Here is a 20,919-nt window from a genome sequence, read left to right on the forward strand (position 1 = left end):
TTATGTCCTGTACTGCTTTTAGCTTGTCATATGTGCCCGTGTTGGGGTTTGTTATATGATTTGTATCATGTAATTTCACTTGTGATTATTCTTGTGTTTGAGTTTTTTGCCTGTTGTGTTCCTGTATCCTGTATTGTGTATCATGTATGTACTCACGTTTTCTTGTATGTGGTTTTTTTCTGTTTGTACTTTGTAGCTTTCTTTTATAAAAAAGAAATACTTCCATTCTTATGCTCTCATATCCAATTAATACCCATAGTTTCGTGTTCTGTTTTGTGTTTGTCACAAGTTTGTTCACCTCATCCAAAACTGTTGCAACATATCACCTCACCCAAATGTGAGTATAAGTATGACGGATTAGCGTGTTTACAGACTACAGTTGTGTGTGTGAACTAAAGTCTTTGAAAATGTAATAAGTTATTACGAAATGCGTTCAAGCATCGCGTCAGACAAGAAATAAAAATGAGTTTTTGAGAATTGATTTTTCAATTACCATCGACAGTGAAAAGAAACATAAGAAATATTGAGAAAATTCGTGTCAGAATTATTAATCATACCTTTTCGGTCATATTTAACAACATATGTTTACAAGAAAGACTGCTACCAAAATATACATATATATTATATATATATATATATATATATATATATATATATATATATATTATATATATATATTATATATATATATATATATATATATATATATATATATATATATATATATAGTGTGATGGAAAACAGAAGTGTGGGTGTTCGGCAGTGCTCCTAACGGCTGGTGTTAATGCCAATCACATTTACAAAAAAATAGTTGACTGCGTGGCTGTTGCCTCCTGTGGTAAAGTAAGGGAAAACATGCAAAACAAATTGTATGAACAATGAAACTTTAATTAACTTGAAAACAAATATAAACAAAGACAATCCCTTGGCAATGTACTGTGCAAACAAACAAGATTATAAAGTAAAAAAATAACCTAAAATAAAACAGTGGTTATGTTACTCTACAAGGAATAAAGACAAAAAATGAATTAACAGGTGCTGAGAATATTTGTTGGCTGAACACATCCACTATTACACAGAGCGTATATTAGATAGGTGTGTCAGCTTTGAGAGCACAGAATATTCTAAATCCAATGGCTTGTGCATGCTCAGTCATCGGCTATGTAGATGGCGCTGAAGTGGACTGCAGACAATCCACAATGGGACGTGTGCTGGCTGGAAGTGGTGGTTTGGTGATCGACGAAGGTGGAGGGGGGGAGGTGGAGAGCGAGTGTCTGATACGTATGCGCCTGGCAGAAACGTATTTTACTCAATATGTACCACACTTGCTTGTAGTATCTAGATGTTGTAGATGTACTGAAGTAACATTATAGGAAAGAGCAGGTCAAATCTCTCTTGAAGGAGATTATCGTAACAGCTCTCCCCTGAAGCCTGCTCTTACGTGTTAAGTTAGTTCAGTAGATGGTGTAGAGGTAGGAGCAGCTGTCTCTACCTCGTAGACTCTGGAGAGGGCGTCGGCTATGATGTTCTCCGAACCTTTGATGTAGAAGAACTCCAGATTAAAATTCTGCAAGTACAGAGCCCAGCGTAGAAGACGTTGATTGCTGAATTGGGCCTGTTGTAGGAGCAGCAGGGGATTGTGGTCCGAGTAGATGGTAATAGATCGATTCGCCTGTAGGTAAGGTTCGAAATGTTGCAGATTCAGGACGATGGAGAGGAGTTCCTTTTCTATAGTGCTAGAGTTCTTTTGATGGGGCTTCAACTTGTAGCTGTAGTAGCTGACAGGAAGAACCTCTTCGCCTTGTTGTTGCATTATGACGCCCCCTATGCCAGGACCACTGGCATCGACATTGATGATGAAGGGCTTCGTAATATCTGGAGAGGCGAGAATGGGATCAGAACATAGCAGAGATTTAAGTTGTTCAAAGGCAACGGTCTGTTGAATGGTCCAATGATACCGTTGCTTGGGGCTGGTCAGATTAATCAATGGCGTCGCTACTGTACTAAAATTCTTCACAGACCTATGATAGTAAGATGCAAGACCAAGGAAGCGCAGGAGCTGCTTCCTGGTTGTAGGTTGTGGGTAATGCTGAATGGCTTGAGTGTGAATTGTTAAAGGAGCTATGCTGCCACTCCCTATCACATGACCCAGATAACGCACTTTACCTTTGGCATAGGTGGACTTGCCCAAGTTGATGGTAAGGCCGGCTGTCAGGAGCTTGGAGAACAGTCGTTGCAGCTGGAGCAGATGTTCGCTCCAGGTGTTGGTTGCCACAACGATGTCGTCCAAGTAGGCGTAGGTGTGATCTAGGCCGTAGATGACGCGGTTGACACCTCGCTGGAAGGTGGCCGGGGCGTTACACAGTCCAAAAGGAAGGCGTTCATATCTGTATAGGCCAAAAGGAGTGGTAAAGACAGATATTTCCTTAGCTCTCTCTGTCAGGCTGATTTGATAATAGCCCTTTAACAAATCAATTTGGGATAAATAATTTGTATTACCTACTGCGTCAAGGATATCATCAATACGTGGTAAAGGATAAGCATCCTTGACGGTCACCAGGTTTAGTTTCCTATAATCGGTACAAAGGCGTACTTTACCGTACGGTTTCGGCACCAAGATGCAGGGTGAGGCCCAAGGGGACTCACAAGGGGTGGCAAGCCCATGATCCAGAATGTATTGTAGTTCAGCACGCATAACTTCCTCTTTGTACGGGCTGATACGGTAGAAGGGTTGACGAATCGGCCGGGTATCAGGAAGCAGCTGGATGTCGTGCTGAACCACATTACACTCCTGGGGATCATCGCTCAACAACTTCTGATGTTCTTGAAGAACTTTGATGAGAGGAGCACTATTATTGTCCTGTAAATATTTAGGAAGATCATTAAGGATTTCCGAGTTGGAAGGCACTTGATCAAAGTTAGTGCTTTCCGGAGGAGAAGCAGGGAAGGCCTCACTGTGGAGGTATGGATCTTTGAAAGTGGAGAGTGACATTAGCACAGTGGGGGGAATACCTTTATACTCCTTTAGAAGATTGACGTGGCACAACTGGGTCCTCCGCCGCCTATCTGGAGTCTCAAGAACGTAGTTGTGGTTGTTTCTGCACTCCTTGAAGCGGTAGGGTCCTGAAAACTTATTTTGCAATGGAGAACCTGGGATAGGAAAATATGCCAACACGAAGTCTCCTGGTTTAAATTTCCTCATTTTGCTGCGTTGGTCAAAATGAGTGTTCATCCTATCTTGAGTTTTCAATAAATTGTCATTAGCAAATTTACGTACTCTTTAGAATGTGCTTTAAGTTTTGAAGAAACTGGGGCACATTCTGAGGGTCACTGAAGGTGGCATTACGTAGAGAGTCTTTAAAAGCTTTAAGAGGAGTACAGCACTTACGTCCATAGAGCATCTCATAAGGAGATACTCCTAGAGACTCATTGGGGAGACTTCTGAAAATGCACATGATGGTGTCAAGTTGTTTATCCCAGTCTTTCAAGGTTTCATTGCAAAATTTCTTTAGGAGTGCTTTAATAGTCTGATGACTACGTTCAAGAGAACCCTGTGAAGCAGGATGATAGGGGCTGGACAATACCTGAGTGATGTTGAATTCTTCCAGTGTCTTCTTGAAGAGATCACTGGTGAAGTTGGTGCCACAGTCACTTTGAATCTCCCTAGGAAAACCATATTGGGTAAAGATCTTCAATAGTTGTTTTACCACCGTAGCAGCCGTAATGTTCTTTACAGGAACTGCTATGGGGAATCGGGTGGTTGGACACAGGATGGTTAGTATATAAGCGTTGCCAGAACTGGTCCAGGGTAAAGGACCGACACAGTCTATGATGAGTCTGTGGAAAGGTTCCACAGGCACCGGGATAGGAATTAAAGAGCCTTGGGAATCGGGATGTTAGGTTTTCCTGCCATCTGACATGTATGACACATAAATTTTTACATCTTTAACCATACCTGGCCAGTAGTAGTTTTGTCTGATTCCGTGATAGGTTTTGTTAAAACCGTAGTGAGAAAGCGCTCCATGGGCCAGGTGTAGAATATCGGGCCGTAGGCTGGTGGGAACTACTAGTTGGTTGACATTAGCCCAATCGTCATCCTCCATCAGCTTACTGGGTCTGTACCTGCGGTAGTGCAATTGATTCTCTAGGAAGAACCCAGGAATACTGTCAGATTGAGTCTCGGCCTGGAAGAATAATGGTGTTAATGAAGGATCTTCCCTCTGTAACTTACGGAACTCTAACATAGTAAGATTCGGTGGTAGATTCTGAGGGTCTTGAGGGACAGCGGTTGCAGTAAGAGTCAGCTGGTTGCGGGCGTGCAGCTTGTGCACGGGTGGTCACCAAAACCGGAGGAGAGACTTCGTCACTTTCTTGGACCTCTGCTGGAACATACTTCAAGATGGGGTTGTCCACTACAGAGTCACATACCTGGGGTTTGTCCATGATGATCAGGTTGGACGGTTGCAGATCGTCGGCTAAGTCGTTGCCCAGGAGAAGTTGTACCCCTGACATTGGAAAAGGCTTTTCCCTGATGGCGACTTGGACTTCACCGGTCACGAAAGGACATTCCAGGTGAACTCTTGATTCAGAGTTTGCCGATCTGCAATAGAATAGTTTTCGTGAGAATCAGAGTCTATAATTGCTTCATCTAAGAGGTGGTCCAGGATAATATTGTGCAAGTCACTTTTGTTGGCTCAATGGGGAACATCTGGGTAATACTCATGTGCTAGAGTTTGTAATTATGCCTTCCTGGCACGAATTAAGTTCCCTACTTCATTTGCTGGATCATTACGAAATGCTGGGAGACGAAACATTTTGAGATAGCAAATAAATGTACAGAGAATATACCTGTGATATTATAAGTGTCAGTAACAGGATGACGTGGCAACTGGTAACTATCCTGTGGAAATTTAATCGTTAACAATTAAAGTTAATATTAGATGTTAAATAATTAGTCAATCAATAATCGCAGGAAATTTTGTACCCGGTACTCAATATAAGAGAATAAGGGCAAGAAAATCCTACTAAATAAATGAAACCGATAGTTTCTAAAACAAATGAAACTTTTAATTGTTTCAAAAGTGAAAGTATAGTCCAAGAATGTAGGGATACCTTGCCGGGTCTCTATAGGACAGAAGCAAGGGGGTTTCCTACTTAACTATATGATACTTACAGAATTAGCGTCCTTTGTGCTCTGAAAAAGAAAGCCAATTCCCTACCTGAGTAAATATCATCATCTCTGACCGACGTATAGGGGTGCGAGTGTCAACTGGTGACGAGAACTGCGGTTGAGGTCCCAACTCAACAGCGTAGTCTGTGCTAGGGGAACTATGGCCCTCTGTATTCTCCATTGGTCGGATTGCAGAAGATAGGGTGCGTGGCCCGAAGACAAACCAAAGTGCCAGGGTACCAAAATGACGATCTGTCTGAATTTGAGAAATATTCAAGGGACGAAAAACATGGAATACACGAGTAATAACACTGAGGGATGGACGACCAATTAAGAGAGTGACTGAGGCCTCCAGTCACCACGTAATCCACAGTTATCCAACACTCACAATATGTTACCCTCGGAATGCACAAAATACACAGCACCATAAAAATAGTAAAAGTTATGAAAATATTGAAAAGTAACTGTATCAAGGCCAAGTATACATGCCACAAATTGATGTTCTAGTATTAGTACCTGAGTGAGGATCCCAGACAGGCCCCCATTATATGGGATGGAAAAAAGAAGTGTAGGTGTTCGGCAGTCCTAATGGCTGGTGTCAATGCCAATCACATTTACAAAAAAAAGTGGACTGTGTGGCTGTTGCCTCCTGTGGTAAAGTAAGGGAAAATACGCAAAACAAATCGTATGAACAATGAAACTTTAATTAACTTGAACACAAATATGAACAAAGACAATCCCTTGGCTATGCACAGTGCAAACAAACATGATTATAAAGTAAAAAAATACCCTAAAATAAAACAGTGGTTATGTTACTCTACAAGGAATAAAGACAAAAAATGAATTAACAGGTGCTGAGAATATTTGTTGGCTGAACACATCCACTATTACCCAGAGCGTATATTAGATAGGTGTGTCAGCTTTGAGAGTACAGAATATTCTAAATCCAATGGCTTGTGCACGCTCCGTCATCGGCTATGTAGATGGCGCTGAAGTGGAGTGCAGATGATGATCCACCAATGGGACGCGTACTGGCTGTAAGTGGTGGTTTGGTGATCGACGAAGGTGGAAGGGGGAGGTGGAGAGCGAGTGTCTGATACGTATGCGCCTGGCAGAAACGTATTTTACTCAATATGTACCACACTTGCTTGTAGTATCTAGATGTTGTAGATGTATTGAAGTAACATGATGATAGGAAAGAGGTGGCCAAATCTTTCTTGAAGGAGATTATCGTAAACACCATGTATGTATATATATATATATATATATATATATATATATATATATATATATATATATATATATATATATATATATATATATATATATATATATGAGGTTCATTTTCGCCAGATATTCGTCTTTTTTAAGAATGACGTATATTGGCACTTCGGAAACCGGTCATATTTAATAATATATATATATATATATATATATAAATATATATATATATATATATATATATATATATATATATATATATATATATATATATATATATATATATATATATATTGTGACGGTAACGCGTTGGTGTTCGGCTGTTTAAGGCTAGGGGTATGGCCTCGTCACATAGTTATAAAAAAAATTGAAAAACTGGAACTTCGTCTGTGGTAAGGTAAGGAGAAGACACACAAAACACAAGTAAATTTTAACAATGAAATTTTAATTACGTTAAAGAAATAAAACATGAAGTGCAATACAAAATAAAGGGAAGGTGCTGGAATATTGGCTTTAAGCTACCACCTCTCTCAGTACACGCTAACGTCTAGCCGGGAGGAGTGGTAACCACGAAAGCACTGAATATTCTGAGGTCTGAGGTCGTGGCGACCCCAGACATCAAGTAGTGTGGGGGGGGCGAGTGCAGTTGCAGCCAGACCGGCGACCAATCAGCGGAGCCGGTAGCGATCAACAGGTAGTTTGGCGGTTTGAGTCTGAACAGGTGTCTGGCTGCATACGTTTTGCGCTCTGGCAAACCTTGCTGGTGTTGTTGTCGTTGTTGGACATTTCTTCCATAGTAGTTTTATATAATTTCAACGACGTAATTGTGGAGGGAAGAGCAGGCTCAATCTCTTGAAGGAGATTATCGTCACAACTCTCCCCCGAAGCCTGCGGTTCTGGAAGAAGTACGTCGTTATGTGGTGGAGTAATGGATGGAGTCGCTTCTACTTCATAAACTCTGGAGAGGTCATGGGCTAAGATGTTGTCAGACTCTTGGTATAGCGTGTCTCGAGGTTGAATTTCTGCAGTTAGCAAGCCCATAGTAGAAGACGTTGAGATGAGAAGTGGGCGTGCTGCAGGAGGTGTAGGGTGGTGTGGTCCGTGTTGATGGTGGACCGAGCACTTTTCAGGTGTGGAGTGAAGTGCTGAAGCTTCAGGATGAGGAAGAGTAGCTCCTTGCCAATTGTTCCGTAGATCCTTGTAGCAGTAGTCGCTGACAGGTGTATTCTTCTCGCCTCGTTGCTGCATCACGACACCACCAACGTCGGTACCATTGGCGTCGACATGGAGGATGAAGGGCTTATCTGACGAGGTGAGAGTGGAATTAGAAGAGGGCAAAGGAGCACGATTATTATCCTGAAAGCATTTGGGAAGATCATTAAGGATTTCGGAATTAGAAAGCGCCGACTCCTTGTCAGTGCTTTCGGGAGGAGAAGCTGGGATGGTCTCACTGTGGATGTAGGGTTCTGTGAAGGTGGAATAGTTAGTTAGGACAGTGGGAGGAGTACCATTATATTGCTTCAGGAGGTTGACGTGGCACAGCTGGGTCTTCCGCCGCCTATCTGGAGTCTCTATTACGTAGTTGTTATTATTCCTGCACTCTTTGACGCAGTAGGGTCCTGAAAACCTGTTTTGTAAAGGTGAACCTGGGATAGGGAAATAGGCAAGGACGAAGTCTCCCGGCTTGAATTTTCTTACTTTGCTGGTCTGGTCGTAATGAGTCTTCATTCTCACCTGGGCTTTCAATAGATTATCATGGGCAAAACGGTGGACTCTCTCTAGAATGTGTTGAAGGTTTTGAAGAAACTGGGGCACATTCTGATGCTCACTGAAGGTGGCATCTCTGAGAGAGTCTTTGAAAGCCTTAAGGGGAGTACGGCACTTACGGCCGTAGAGCATCTCATAAGGAGATACTCCTAGGGACTCATTGGGGAGACTTCTGAAAATACACATTATAAGGTCAATCTGCTTATCCCAATCCTTCGAGGTTTCACTACAAAACTTTTTCAAGAGTGCTTTGATGGTCTGATGACTACGTTCAAGAGAACCCTGTGAAGCAGGATGATAGGGGCTGGACAATACCTGTTTGATGTTGAACTCCTCCAGTGTCCTTTTGAAGAGATCACTGGTGAAGTTGGTACCACAGTCACTTTGAATCTCCCTGGGAAATCCGTATTGAGTGAAGATCTTCAATAGATGTTTTATAACCGTAGCAGCCGTGATGTTCTTCACTGGAACTGCTATGGGAAATCTGGTGGTAGGACACAGGATGGTTAGGATGTAGGCGTTACCTGAACTGGTCCGAGGTAAAGGACCAACACAGTCTATTATGAGTCTGTGGAAAGGTTCCGCAGGCACCTGTATGGGAATCAGTGGTGCTCTGGGAATGGAGACGTTCGGTTTGCCTGCCATCTGACATGTATGACACTGTTTTACGTACTGTTTGACGTTATTTACCATACCTGGCCAGTAGTAGTCTTGACGAATCCCATGGTAAGTCTTGTTGAAGCCGTAGTGGGAGAATGCTCCGTGGGCCAGGTGTAGAATAGTGGGCCGCAGGCTGGTGGGAATCACAAGTTGTTCGATGTTGGCCCAATCGTCCTCCTCCTTCAGTTTACTGGGTCTATATCTGCGGTAGAGCAAGTCGTTCTCTAGGAAGAACCCAGGAATACTGTCGGGTTGAGTCTCAGCCTGGAAAAACAATGGTGTTAAAGTAAGATCTTCCCTCTGCAACTTACGGAACTCCAACTTGGTCAGATGCGGGGGTAGTTTCTGAGGGTCTTGAGGGACAGCGGTAGCAGTAGAGTCAGCTGGCTGTGGACGTGCGGCTTGTGCACGGGTGGTCACGAGAACCGGAGGAGAAACTTCATCACTCTCTTGAACCTCTGCTGGAACATACTCTAGAATAGGGTTTATTGGCACAGAGTTACACACCTGGGGTTTGTCCATGACGATCAGGTTGGTCGGTTGCAGGTCTTCTGCCAAGTCGTTGCCTAGGAGAAGTTGCACTCCAGGCATGGGAAAAGGCTTTTCCCTGACGGCGACTTGGACTTCCCCGTTCACGTAGGGACAATCCAGGTGGACTCTGGCGAGAGGGTATGGAGTGGTAGCAGTGAGGTCAGTGATGAAGACAGTTTCTCCGGTGTAGACAATGTTGGGCACAGCCGACTTCAAGATGATCGATTGTAGAGCCGCTGTGTCCCTCAAGATCTTCAATTTGAAACGTCCCTCCGGATTTGAACCGTTGGCAGAGACAGTTCCAGTATACAGGTGGTTACTGAAAAGAGAAAGATCATTAACATCAACACCAACATTCATCACAGGCTTACCGGACTTAGGAGGAGTTGGTTTGGGTCTTTGTTGGTCAGTGGTTCCCTTGTATTGAGACTTACCACACTTGTCTATGGTATGTCCATAGAGTCTACAATACTTGCAGTACAGTTGTGAACCAGCTTGATCGGGGCTCACCTTCTCGTAACTGTACCACGACTTCTTACTGGAGGATGGTTCGGGTGTCAGCCGGTGGATGAGGCTGTAAGTGTCAGCCGACTTAGCACACTTCAGGTAGTCGGTTTTTTCTTTATCTGCTAAGTAGAGGCGGACAGGAGGCGGCACACGTCTCAAGAATTCTTCAACAAGCATCAGGTTGACGAGTTCTGTAAAAGTAGAGACATGTGCTGCTTCCAGCCATTTCATGAAATACCTCCGTTTCGTGTTAGCAAACTCAAGGAAGGTAGTGGTACTTGCCTTCAGGTGGTCACGGAATTTCCTTCTATAACTTTCGGTGGAAAGTAGGTAGGCGTCTAACACTGCTTGTTTCAGAGTGTAGTAGTCATTCTCAGACGCCAAAGTACTGAGTGTGACTGCAGCTCTACCTGTAAGATGGACTCTGAGAAGTGTGGCCCATTGGTCGACAGGCCAACTGAGTTGATTAGCAAGGGTTTCAAAGGTGGTGAAGAACACATCAACTTCTGCTTCTACAAAGGATGGCATTAACTTACTTGCATGCGATATATTAAAACTGACGGGAAGATTGGCAGTAGCTTGCTGGCGTTGAGCGAGGTGGGAAGTTTCCAACGTGTATTCTCGTTGACGACACTCAAGAGCCAGAGTCGCTTGTTGCTTGTCATGTTCACGTTGCATTTCCAACTCGCGTTGTTTGGTTTCAAGCCGTATGCGTTCCCGCTCCTGGAGTAAGGCAATCTCACATTCTTGTTCTTCCCTTCGTATGGCAGCTGCTTCCCTTTGCTGCTCACGCTCAATCTTGGCCAGTTCCAATTGGAGTTTCATCGTTGCCAAATCAGTTTTTCCTGCAATATAGTAAGTTTCATGAGTTTCAGAGTCTATCTTACCTTGCTCTAAATAGTAATCCAGCAACAGGTTGTGTAGGTCATTTTTGTTGGCTTGGTAGGGAACTTCTAGTTGATACTCATGTGCAAGAGTTTGTAATTCAGTCTTCTTGGCACGACTTAAAGTCCCTATTTCACCTGCTGGATTTGTACGGAAAGCTTGGAGACGAAACATGGTGAAATTAGCAAATAAAGGTACACGAATATTCAATAGTGAATGTCAGAAACAGGACAACGTGGCAACTGATACCTATCCTGTGAGATCTTTAACAATTAAAGTTAAGTAAAAGATAAATGATTAAATTAAATCAAGAGCGCAGGAAATCTTGTACCCGGTACTCATGTAAGAGGATAAGGGCAAGAAAATCCTACTAACAAATGAAACAGAGTTTCGAAAACAAATGAAACAGTTAATTGTCTCAAAAGTAAAATTGGTAGTCCAAGGATGTAGGCATACCTTGCCAAGTCTCTATAGGACATAAAGCAAGTTTTTCCTACTGAATTTAATATGATACTTACAGAATTAGCGAACTTTTGTGCTCTGAAAAAGTAAGCTAATTCCCTACCGTTGTATGTATCATCATCTCTGACTGACGTGTAGGGGTGCGAGGTGTCAACTGGTGACGAGAACTGCTGCTGAGGTCCCAATTCAGCAACTAAAGTTCGAGCTAGAGGAACTATGGCCCTCTTTGTCCTCCTACAGTCAGATTGCAGAAGATTGGGTACTCTTGACCCGGGGCAGACCACAGTACCAGGGTACCAATATGATGATCTGTCAAAATGAGAAATATTCAAGGGACATAGATGGTAAACACGAGTAATAACACGGAGGGAGAGATGACCAATTAAGAGTATGACTGCGGCCTACAGTCACCACGTAATCCAAAGTTGTCTCACCTTCACTATATGTTACTCTCGTAATGCACAATACACCGCACCTTATAAAAAATGAAATTGAATATGAAAAATAGTAAAGCTACGTTAACAAAGTTAAATACGCTTACCATAAATTACCACTTGGCACCAGTACCTGAGTGAAGCTCCCGGACAGGCCCCCATATAACTTGTGACGGTAACGCGTTGGTGTTCGGCTGTTTAAGGCTAGGGGTATGGCCTCGTCACATAGTTATAAAAAAAAATAGAAAAACTGGAACTTCGTCTGTGGTAAGGTAAGGAGAAGACACACAAAACACAAGTAAATTTTAACAATGAAATTTTAATTACGTTAAAGAAATAAAACATGAATAAAATGCACAAACAAATTCGTATAAGAAAATCAATCAATCAAAATAATAAGAATAATTAAATGACACAATGACAAGTTACGTTAAGATAAAATAACAGGAAGTGCAATACAAAATAAAGGGAAGGCTTTAAGCTACCACCTCTCTCAGTACACGCTAACGTCTAGCCGGAAGGAGTGGTAACCACGAAAGCACTGAATATTCTGAGGTCTGAGGTCGTGGCGACCCCAGACATCAAGTAGTGTGGGGGGGGCGAGTGCAGTTGCAGCCAGACCGGCGACCAATCAGCGGAGCCGGTAGCGATCAACAGGTAGTTTGGCGGTTTGAGTCTGAACAGGTGTCTGGCTGCATACGTTTTGCGCTCTGGCAAACCTTGCTGGTGTTGTTGTCGTTGTTGGACATTTCTTCCATAGTAGTTTTATATAATTTCAACGACGTAATTGTGGAGGGAAGAGCAGGCTCAATCTCTTGAAGGGGATTATCGTCACAATATATATATATATATATATATATATATATATATATATATATATATATATATATATATATATATATATATATATATATATATATATATATGTCGTACCTAATAGCCAGAACGCACTTCTCAGCCTACTATTCAAGGCCCGATTTGCCTAATAAGCCAAGTTTTCATGAATTAATGTTTTTTCGTCAACCTAACCTACCTAACCTAACCTAACCTAGCTTTTTTTGGCTACCTAACCTAACCTTACCTATAAATATAGGTTAGGTTAGGTTAGGTAGGGTTGGTTAGGTTCGGTCATATATCTACGTTAATTTTAACTCCAATAAAAAAAAATTGACCTCATACATAGAGAAAAGTGTTGCTTTATCATTTCATAAGAAAAAAATTATAGTAAATATATTAATTCAGGAAAACTTGGCTTATTAGGCAAATCGGGCCTTGAATAGTAGGCTGAGAAGTGAGTTCTGGCTACTAGGTATGACATATGTCTATATATATATATATATATATATATATATATATATATATATATATATATATATATATATTATTTAATATGACCGGTTTCCGAAGTGCCAATATACGTCATTCTTAAAAAAGACGAATATCTGGCGAAAATGAACCTCATACTCTCTGACCAAACTAAATTCCAAAGGGTAACGAAGGACACTACAGCCGAATTGAAAGCAAAGGTCAACAGACTAATCGAAACTGTGAACGCCAAGAAATCAGGACTCCACCTGCCAAAGATTATTGGGGAATATAAACCTGGATATGCGTATGGAAATGTCAAGACACACAAGCCTGGAAACCCACTTCGGCCAATCATTAGCCAGATACCCACACCCACGTACAGACTAGCGAAGCGACTCAACGGCCTGCTGACTCCTTATGTCCCTTGCGCCTTCAGCCTGAAGTCGCCAAAGGAATTTGTTGACTTACTGTGGGGCACACGGGCCACAGGAATAAGAGCCTCGTTGGACGTAGAATCGCTGTTCACTAACGTACCAGTGGACGAGACAATCAATACAATATATATAGAAGGCGTCCAACAGGGTGACCCCCCTTGCTCCTCTCCTTTTCTGCTTAGTCATCAAACAAGTCACAGAGGTCCTGTCCAGCGAGCTTAACATTTGGTTCTTGGATGATGGTACCCTAGCTGGTTCCCAAGACTCCCTCCTGGAGGACATCAGAAAAATCCAGGAGCAAGGTGCAGTTTTAGGCCTCACCCTGAACCCTTCTAAATGTGAAATAATATGTTCCAACCAGGGCATCGAAGAGAGAATAGAGGGTCTTCTGCCAAATATCCATAAAACTAAACCTGAAGACAGCACACTCCTATGAGCTCCCCTGGGGTTGAAAGCCATCGATGAGGTCCTTGATAAGAAAATCGCCAACCTTAAGAGGATGGATGGGAGGATTGAGGATATTGATAATCATGATGCACTCTACCTCATCACCAGATGTCTGTCCCTCCCAGGTTAACCTACTTTCTGAGGTGTTCACCATCTTACAGTAGCCAAAAACTAAGTGAGTATGACCGGTTACTGAAATCAATGCTAGAAAAAGCCCTTAACCTCTCTCTTGATGACCTACAGTGGAAACAAGCCTCTCTTCCTGTAAGACTTGGGGGCCTCGGAGTTCGAACAGCAACGCAAATCGCTGTTCCAGCCTTCCTGTCTTCCTTATCAGCATCCGACGACCTTGTGAAGGAAATTCTACCTGCCCACTTACATCAGCTGGCAGGTGTACATGATCCAAATTTTACACGCTGTGCCACAGAGTGGGCCTCTCGTGCAGGCCCATCACCTCAACCACCATCCCCAAAAGCCCACAAGCAATCCAGCTGGGATGGCCCCATTGTAGACCAAGTTGGTGCAGAGTGCCTGGGTGCTGCAACAACACAACACGACATTGCTCGCCTCACAGCAGTTGCAGCCCCACATGCAGGGGATTTCCTGTTAGCAACCCCAATATCGGCAACTGGCACGCGTCTCACACCACACGCCCTCCGAATTGCTGTGGCCCTTTGCCTTGCTGCCCCAATCCACACCAGATATAGGTGTATTTGCGGCGAGGTGGTGGCTGACAGGTACAGCCACCATGGCCTACTCTGCCAAAGCACAGGGGGATGGCACTCGAGGCACATTGAAGCTAACGACATCATCAAGAGGAGCCTCACCACAGCTGGATGCCCAGCTGAAAGAGAGCCCCGTTACCTAACTCCCCATAACTCTGATGCTCTTATTGGTCGCCCGGATGGTATCACAGTGAACCCCTGGAAGAATGGCAAGCAGTTGGTATGGGACTACACGTGCGTATCAACCCTGGCTAACACCTATATTAACCTCAGTGTTGCACAACCAGGTGGCGCTGCCACTCACAGGGAAGCAGCCAAATCCCGTAAGTATAGAGAACTGGATCACCACTACAATTTTGTCCCCATTGCTTCTGAGACACTCGGCGCCTGGGGTAATAGTGCTACCAGTTTTTTGAAGGAACTGGGTTCTAGGCTCATTGAAACAACAAGGGACCCTAGAGCTGCCAGCTTTCTTTTCCAGCGCCTCAGCGTGGTGATACAGAGGGGAAATGCGCACTGCATCCAGGGTTCCTGCCCGCCATCTGAGGAGCTGGAGGAACTTGACAACCTATGATAACCATCTTTGTAACCCATATGTAACTCCTTTTTTGTAACAAAGTTCAAATAAAGCAAATATATATGTGTACATACAAAAGAATGGGGGTGGTAGGAGAAGATAATATTGGTGTTCAGTGGGAAACCACAAGGTCTCCTCTGAATACATTTTATTTTCTTCTCCGAGGCTATGGGTCCCCACATTGGCACCAGAGGTGGTACCCTCACAAACTTTTATATATATATAGATATATATATATATATATATATATATATATATATATATATATATATATATATATATATATATATATATATATATATATATATATATATGCGAACAAGCCTGAATGGTCCCCAGGACAATATGCAACTGAAAACTCACACCCCAGAAGTGACTCGAACCCATACTCCCAAGAGCAACGCAACTGGAATGTAGTGGATTAAGGCGTCTTGTACATACCAGTTGCGTTGCTCCTGGGAGTATGGGTTCGAGTCACTTCTGGGGTGTGAGTTTTCAGTTATATATATATATGTCGTACCTAGTAGCCAGAACGCATTTCTCAGCCTACTATGCAAGGCCCGATTTGCCTAATAAGCCAAGTTTTCCTGAATTAACATATTTTCTCTAATTTTTTCTTATGAAATGATAAAGCTACCCATTTCATTATGAATGAGGTCAATTTTCTTTTATTGGAGTTTAAATTAATGTAGATATATGACCGAACCTAACCAACCCTACCTAACCTAACCTAACCTATCTTTATAGGTTAGGTTAAGTTAGGTAGTCGAAAAAGTTAGGTTAGGTTAGGTTAGGTTAGGTAGGTTAGGTAGTCGAAAAACAATTAATTCATGAAAACTTGGCTTATGAGGCAAATAGGGCCTTGCATAGTAGGCTGAGAAGTGTGTTCTGGCTACTAGGTACGACATATATATATATATATATATATATATATATATATATGTCGTACCTAATAGCCAGAACGCACTTCTCAGCCTACTATTCAAGGCCCGATTTGCCTAATATGCCAAGATTTCATGAATTAATGTTTTTTCGTCTACCTAACCTACCTAACCTAACCTAACCTAGCTTTTTTTGGCTACCTAACCTAACCTTACCTATAAATATAGGTTAGGTTAGGTTAGGTAGGGTTGGTTAGGTTCGGTCATATATCTACGTTAATTTTAACTCCAATAAAAAAAAATTGACCTCATACATAGAGAAAAGGGTTGCTTTATCATTTCATTAGAAAAAAATTATAGTAAATATATTAATTCAGGAAAACTTGGCTTATTAGGCAAATCAGGCCTTGAATAGTAGGCTGAGAAGTGAGTTCTGGCTACTAGGTACGACAAGTATAGAGAAAGATAGGTATGTACGAAAGGTATGTATGTACGACAAGTATGTACGAAAGATAGAGAAAATTCGTGTTAGAATTATTAATCTTACTTTTTCGGTCATATTTAATAATAATATAAATAAATATATATATATATATATATATATATATATATATATATATATATATATATATATATATATATATATATATATATATATATATATATATATATATATATATATTTATTTATATTATTATTAAATATGACCGAAAAAGTAAGATTAATAATTCTAACACGAATTTTCTCTATCTTTCGTACATTTCTTTTCACTGTTGGTGGTAATTCAAAAATCAATTCTCCAAAATTAATTTTTATATCTAGTCTGACGCGACACTTGAGCGCGTTTCTTAAAACTTATTACATTTTCAAAGACTTTACATACACAACTGAATAGAACTTACACATCTCCGATTTGTTTATATCTACATTTGAGTGAGGTGGATGGGGTGATGTGGCATTAATATGGTATTAATTTCATCAACACAAGACAGAACACGAAACAATGGGTATTGAATGGAAGTGATTGTAGAAAGCCTATTGGTCCATATTTCTTGATGCTTCTATATTGGAGCGGAGTCTTGAGGTGGGTAGAATATAGTTGTGCATTAATTGGCTGTTGATTGCTGGTGTTGACTTTTTAATGTGTAGTGCCTCGCAAACGTCAAGCCGCCTGCTATCGCTGTATCTATCGATGATTTCTGTGTTGTTTACTAGGATTTCTCTGGCGATGGTTTGGTTGTGGGAAGAGATTATATGTTCCTTAATGGAGCCCTGTTGCTTATGCATCGTTAAACGCCTAGAAAGAGATGTGGTTGTCTTGCCTATATACTGGGTTTTTTGGAGCTTACGGTCCCCAAGAGGGCATTTGAAGGCATAGACGACGTTGGTCTCTTTTAAAGCGTTCTGCTTTGTGTCTGGAGAGTTTCTCATGAGTAGGATGGCCGTTTTTCTGGTTTTATAGTTAATCGTCAGTTGTATCCTCTGATTTTTGTCTGTAGAGATAACGTTTCTATTAACAATATCTTTCAGGACCCTTTCCTCCGTTTTATGAGCTGTGGAAAAGAAGTTCCTGTAAAATAGTCTAATAGGGGGTATAGGTGTTGTGTTAGTTGTCTCTTCAGAGGTTGCATGGCATTTCACTTTCCTTCTTATGATGTCTTCGACGAAACCATTGGGGAAGCCGTTGTTGACTACGACCTGCCTTACCCTACAGAGTTCTTCGTCGACTTGCTTCCATTCTGAGCTGTGGCTGAGAGCACGGTCGACATATGCGTTAACAACACTCCTTTTGTACCTGTCTGGGCAGTCACTGTTGGCATTGAGGCACATTCCTATGTTTGTTTCCTTAGTGTAGACTTAGTTGGTAAATAGGGATTCGACGTCCAGGGAAGCAATGATTCCATCGGGCTGAGTAGATTTGATTAATTCTAGGAAATCTGCTGATGATTGTAGACTATACCTACTTGGAGTGTATGGAGTTAGGAGTTCATTGAGTCTTTTTGCCAGGTGATAGGTTGGAGTTAGTATTTGGCTGATTATTGGGAGTAGTGGGTTACCTGGTTTGTGTGTCTTAACATTGACATAGGCATATCCTAAGCCATAGTCGCCTTGAAGTTTATTGAAATGCACACTACCTTTCTTTGCGTTGATTGCTGTAATTATTTTGTTTACTTTCCGCTTAAGGTCTTCCACAGAGTTCCTCGTGATTCGTTGAAATTTGGTGTCATCACTAAGGATGTCGCTAATATTGTTCATGTATTCTTGGGTTTTACTTTTATTTGCTAATTTTTATATGGGAACCATCGAGGACAGAGTCTTCAGTAGCAGACAAAAACCAACTGTATATTGCCGTTATGTAGATGACATATTCGTAATAGTAAAAGTCTTGGTCTATTGGTCTAAAAAACCATTTAGAGAGAGAGTCAGTACTCCGATTTACACATGAAAATAGTGAAAATAACAGTCTGCCATTCTTGGATGTACTAATAACAAAAACAGGAACCTCTTTAAGCACCAACGTATATACCAAGCCCACCAACATAGGATTATGCCTGAACGGTAGAAGTGAGTGCCCCCAAAGATACAAAGCTAATGTTCTCAATGCTTATATTCGTCGAGCGCTTACCCACTGCTCTGAATGGAGCAACGTGAGTAGAGAGTTTGAAAGAGTAACTCAGGTATTGGTGAACAACGGATATAGCAACGCGGAAATAAACGCTGCTATAAGAAGACACTTGGACCGTTGGTATAATCCTGAACCTAGAACAGAAACCACAATACCTCCAATAAAATTATATTACAAATCAACCATGCACAGTGAACATATAAAAGAGGAAAGAATAATGAAAGAAATAATCCGTAAGGGAGTAAAAAGCACTACTCCTAACCAAAACATAAACCTGATAATATTCTACAAAACCAAGAAGACTTCCGAACTCCTTATCAAAAACAGCCCGAAGCCGACGGAGAACCGTCTACAGCAGTCAAGCGATGTATACATGTACACTTGCCCCCACGAAGGATGTAACCTTCAATCTAAGTACATAGGTATGACGTCGACCAAGCTGACGTGGAGTTTGACATGCCATCTTCAATCCGGTGCCCCCAGGAATCACATGAGACAAGCCCATGACATTACCGTAACAAGAGATATGTTGAACAAAAATACCTGTATAATAGACAACACCCAAGATGCAAGAAGATTACAAATTCTTGAAGCAATTCACATAAGAATAGAACAACCTACCATGAACACCCAAATCACGGAACTATTTACTCTGCCCAACATGAGAGTAAGGACAAGACCAGAACATAACGATGCCAACACAGAAGACACAGTTCAACATAACAGGCCAATTACACTTGATTAATCTTTGTATGTAGATAGGAGATGCCTCGTATGGGCCAATAGGCCTTCCGCAGTTACCTCTATTCTTATGTTCTTATGTTTCACCCCCCATTTATCCCTTATGTATCCCCCCATGTTTTCATCTTTATTGTCTTATCACCTGACCCAGTGCGGGTATAAAATCAACCAGTCATGAAAATTCTTTTCACTTGAGAATGAACCATGGAGGTTCGAAACGTTGTGCAAATTGTATAAATAAGTGTAATACATTCTATAGTAATTCACTTCTTTTCTTCACCTTGAAATTACGAAAATGAGTTTTGGAAAACTTCTATTTCAGCTAAGCCCTGATGCTAAGAAAATAGTTAGAGGGATAAAAGCTCTAAATCAGAAGATAGTAAATACAGAATATGCGGCCATATTCAATAAGACATATATATATATATATATATATATATATATATATATATATATATATATATATATATATATATATATATATATATATATATATATATATATGTCGTACCTAGTAGCCAGAACGCACTTCTCAGACTACTATGCAAGGCCCGATTTGCCTAATAAGCCAAGTTTTCCTGAATTAATATATTTTCTCTAATTTTTTTCTTATGAAATGATAATGATGCTACCCATTTCATTATGTATGAGGTCAATTTTTTTTTATTGGAGTTAAAATTAACGTAGATATATGAAAGAACCTAACCAACCCTACCTAACCTAACCTAACCTATCTTTATAGGTTAGGTTCGGTTAGGTAGCCGAAAAAGTTAGGTTAGGTTAGGTTAGGTAGGTTAGGTAGTCGAAAAATAATTAATTCATGAAAACTTGGCTTATTAGGCAAATCGGGCCTTGCATATTAGGCAGAGAAGTGCGTTCTGGCTACTAGATACGACATATATATATATATATATATATATATATATATATATATATATATATATATATATATATATATATATATATATATATATATATATATATATATATATATATATATATATAAATATATATGAATAAAAACTCACACCCCAGAAGTGACTCGAACCCACACTCCCAGGAGCAACGCAACTGGTAACTACAGGGCGCCTTAATCCACTTGACCATCACGACCGTCAAAAGGAAGTGATAGCCGAGGCTATTTGAGCCACTTCCCCGACGGCAACTCGGATGGTAATCTTGGGCATAGCATTTCACCAAATCACCTCATTCTTTGGGGCACACGTGAGGAACACAAATGCGAACAAGCCTGAATGGTCCCCAGGACTATATGCGAATGAAAACTCACACCCCAGAAGTGACTCGAACCCATACTCCCAGGAGCAACGCAACTGGTAACTACAGGGTGCCTTAATCCAAATCAATGATGGTCATTGTGGATTAAGGCGCCCTGTAGTTACCAGTTGTGTTGCTCCTGGGAGTATGGGTTCGAGTCACTTCTGGGGTGTGAGTTTTCATTCGCATATAGTCCTGGGGACCATTCAGGCTTGTTCGCATTTGTGTTCCTCACGTGTGCCCCAAAGAATGAGGTGATTTGGTGAAA

The sequence above is a fragment of the Procambarus clarkii genome, chromosome 21 (genome assembly GCF_040958095.1).
Source record: "Procambarus clarkii isolate CNS0578487 chromosome 21, FALCON_Pclarkii_2.0, whole genome shotgun sequence".
Classification (NCBI taxonomy): Eukaryota; Metazoa; Arthropoda; class Malacostraca; order Decapoda; family Cambaridae; genus Procambarus; species Procambarus clarkii.